This window comes from Phymastichus coffea, unplaced genomic scaffold (assembly GCF_024137745.1).
Source record: "Phymastichus coffea isolate CEN01 unplaced genomic scaffold, Cenicafe_Pcof_1.1 PCOF00179, whole genome shotgun sequence".
Classification (NCBI taxonomy): Eukaryota; Metazoa; Arthropoda; class Insecta; order Hymenoptera; family Eulophidae; genus Phymastichus; species Phymastichus coffea.
This window is the reverse complement of record NW_026706990.1, coordinates 690-5,000: the sequence shown is the minus strand read 5'-3', so window position 1 is coordinate 5,000 and position 4,311 is coordinate 690. Positions and strand designations below refer to the sequence as shown.

At 37.5% G+C, this 4,311-nt stretch overlaps 1 pseudogene; it reads left to right on the top strand.

Annotated features, from left to right (window-relative positions):
* The first annotated feature begins 2,265 nt into the window (after positions 1–2,265).
* On the top strand, positions 2,266–3,036 carry LOC131673474 (uncharacterized; annotated as a pseudogene).
* The last annotated feature ends 1,275 nt before the right edge of the window (positions 3,037–4,311 follow it).

Below are 4,311 nucleotides of genomic sequence, written 5' to 3'. Positions count from 1 at the left end.
ACACTCTCTAAAATTGTATGTTTACCCTTCATTAATCTGCCACCTTCTAAATTAATTACATTGAATACTGCCTTACATCATGCTGTTATGGAAACTCAGAAAATAAGTCAAAAAACAACATTCGTAACATTTGATCAGCCATTGTACTGGAAAGCTCGTTGTATTGTTGCGCAGTCAACATTCTCAATTCGTAATAAATTCAAAAACGTTACCGTTCGCTTAGGAGGTTTCCATTTATTAATGTCTTACCTGGGAGCAATTGGTTACATCATGGACGGAGGTGGGCTTGAAGAAATGTGGTCGATGATATATGCGCCAGAATCAGTGAAAAAAATGCTCACGGGTCATGCGTTTTCAAGAGCAATGAGAGCCCACATTTTAAGTTTTTCTGCTATAGCTATCTTCATTTGTAAGTCTATGACAAACACCGCTGGAATAGAAGAGTATTTTGAAAAATTTGTTGACAATTTTGAAAAACGACCGACAATGGTCAAGGAGATTAATCGTGAAAGCTTCATGAAACATTTAACGGAAGAATTGATACAAAAATACGACTCTTTGGAAAAGAAGAACTCAACTGCCAAATTGTGGATACAATATTTCAAATGTGTAACCATAGCTTTGCAGTTTATGGAGGCCGAACGCTTAGGCGACTGGAAATTGCATTTGCAAAGTATAAAAGATATGCTGCCAATTTTTTATTCCAGTGGCCATTTTGCTTATACGAAATGTGCCCAAATTTATCTTTGAGATATGGAAATTTTAGAAATGTCAATGGATCATTATGAATTTGAACGTTACACAAAAGATGGCTACTTCACTATTCGTAGATCAGACAAAGCATGGTCTGGTGTATGGAGTGACATGATTATTGAACAAACGTTAAATAGATTTTTCGGGAAAGACTTGAAGCATGGTCGAGGCGTGACTACCAGCGTTGTAGCCCGTTATTTATTTTCTATGCCGTCAGTTTTTCATGTCATGGAGTGTTTGGAAAACTATTGTGGATTAAAATCCTACACTAGCGAGCAGCACGTTGACCTTTCCGATAGTAGAATGAAAAGGGATACAAATGACATAAATGAATTGATAACATGGATTCAGAATCATAATCCTTTCAATCAACAACAACATGGAATAGTATCGCTTTCTACAGGAATCATTGGTGGACTAGAGATAGATTGTCATAAAGCATTTGAAAAAGGGTTATTGGGAATGGAAGGTATGGTTGGCAAAAATGCTGAAAATATATCACTATCACGAACTTATAAAGTGAAAAATCTAGCAAGTGCTAATGTTAGTACGCATCTTGAGAATGATACTGAAACATCCACTATAAATATATATCTCATTTTTCAAAGGATTTATGTTGCTTTTCACGAGGATCCCAATAAAAAATTGAAAGCTTTAGGATATGAGCTTACACCATATCCGTTAAGCTTGTTTGATGAAAAAGGTGTAATGAGAGATTCACAAAAAAGCAAAATGTATGACGTGTTTCAAACTTGCAATGATAAACTTGGATTAATGGATTCAAGTATGATGTATGTAATAGATGGGGGTTGGCTTTTGCATGCCGTAGTTTGGCCTCGCAATTTGTCATATGAAGAAGTTTATAAAGCGTATGTGTCGTACATTCACAAGCACTTTGGGAAAAAAGTTACTGTCGTTTTTGATGGATATAATAATGAATTGATTGGAGTAAAATCGTACGAAAGATATTGTAGAAGAGAAAAAAATATTGGAGCTGATGTAGAAATTTCTGATGCCAAAATAATACCCATCGACCAGAAAAAATTTCTCTCAAACATTCGTAACAAACTGGAATTTGTGGATGCACTTGCAAAATATCTGGTGAAAAATGAGATCACTACGAAAATCGCAGATGAAGACGCAGATACAGTTATTATTCGTACGGCTCTAGAATTAAAAGATGATAATGACAATCTAGTTACAGTAGTTGGTAATGATGTTGATTTGTTAGTTCTACTAATTACACAGTGTGACGGTTATGAAATATACTTTTACAAAAGAGTACCAAAGTCAAAAGACATCTATTCAAGTAAAGAAAACTCCCAATTTCAAAAATTTATTTTATTTGCTCACGCTTTCAGTGGATGCGATTCGACCAGTGCTATATTCGGTAAAGGTAAAAAAAGTATTATTGCACTATTAAAACAAGATGATGACCTTCAAAAAATGATAAATATCTTCTATAAGCCATATCAAGATATTGATGATTTATACAAAGTTGCTGAAAAAGTTATGATGAAATTATATGGCGCAGACAACGAAAAACAATCTCTGCAAGAATTAAGGTATAAAATTTTTGCCGTAGCTACAACAGTAGCAAAAAAAGAACTATCCTTGAAAACTTTAGCACCTACAGCTGCAGTATTGAAACAACATGCTAAACGAGTATATTACCAAATGCAAATTTGGCTGGGCTTTGAATTAGATCCAGTATTGTGGGGATGGAAAAGAACGACAAATATGCTGATACCCATAATGAACACAGAACCAATTGCACCTAAAGATTAAATAGTAGAGATGGTGAGTAATTTCGAAAATTATTTTGGAATAGAATATAAATTCTTGTTTATTTTTATACTGCAAAGAACTTTATGAATAATTATTTTTCATTTGTCGAAAATAGTAATAAAATTATATACTTCTATTTCATTTTTATCCGTTTCAAAAAAGGTAAATAATAAATTTCATTTCTAGGTTTTCTGTGGATGTAAAACGAATTGCAGTACGGCTCGGTGTAAATGCAAAAAAGCTGGACTGAAATGTAGCTATAGTTGCACAAATTGTAATGGCCAAATTTGTGAAAATGCTTCAAATTCAACTAAAGTCATATTAGAAAATGACGTGGAAGAACGTGAAATCGAGGAAGCCGATATACTACCTGATGATATAGCAAGTATTTTGCAAGAAAATATTGATGAATATGAAACCGAGGAATTCGATAATGAAGAAAGTATTTTGCTAGCAGAAGAAACAAGAGAAAACGAGTTCGAATTTCAACAATAAAACATTATACTAATCTAATCAATTTTCGCTTCCCGACATAGCGATTTCAAAAACACCTTTTTCATATTTTCGAGAGTAGATAAGCAATGTATGTTCTGGGACCACAAAGGAGCCGCCCGATGAAGGTGTGAAGGTAGTGACACCTTTTAATTAATGGTCAGACCCCATGGTGAGTGCCTAAAAGGGATTTGATGTACCTTTGACACCTTCCGCGTGCCAGTGGGCCCCATGCTGAGTGTTAAGGGGCATTTGATGTTGGTTTGACACCTCGCGCGCGCCGCCAATGTATAAGGATACGTGTATGTTCTGGGACAGAAAGGAGCCGCCCGATGAAGGTGTGAAGGTAGTGACACCTTTTAATCGCGATAGAGGTGAGACCCCATGCCGAGTGTTGCATTTGATGTTCGTTCGACACCTTCGGCGTGCCAGTGGGCCCTTCGAGGGGGGCCAGTCTCCCCCCCCCCTCCTTCGATAGTAGGACGCTTCACCCACCCACCCACCAACCCACCCACAGAGGTTGTTAAGGTAGGATGCTGTAGAAGTCGGTAGGGTGTTTTGGTAAACTATATGCTTATGCTGGCTGAGTGAAGGACCCTCGGAGAGGGGGTAGCGTCTCTAGCTTGCTAGGCGCGTACGCCGTATAGTGAGGATGCTGTTTTCACTCTCTCTCTCTCTCTCTCTCTCTCTCTCTCTCTCTCTATCCCTCTCTCTCGCTCTCCTTCGATAGTAGGGCGCTATGGGGCCCCTTCGACAGAGTGAGACCCCATGCTGAGTGTCTAAAAGGCATTTGATGTACCTTTGACTTCACCCACTCTCCCACCCACCTACAGAGGTTGTTAAGGTAGGTTGCTGTAGAAGTCGTTGCTAAGAGTCTAAAGCATAACCGATGTTCCTTTTTTAAATGAAGATGCGTTCTAGCAGCGTTGCACTATCCTTTTTCAGGGCCACACATATAATTTAGGAAACTTTCGACCACCCACACCAGCTTGCACTTTCTCCAATAAACGCTTTACCTCATGCTGAGGGTTTAAAACGCATTCGATGTTCCTTTTTCAATGAAGATGCGTTCGAAAGTATGTAAGCAGCAGGTGATTGGAGATAGAGTAATCTTAATGATGAATTGTCTGTTAGTCATTTTACTGCTTTTTTTGCCTTAGAGATAAGGTTTTTGAGTTAGCCTTGTTTAGTTGCGTTAACATCCTCCAACATGCTGAGCGTCTAAAGCGAAATCAATGTTCTTCTTCCTTTAAAGATTTTTATCAATTTGACTAGAGT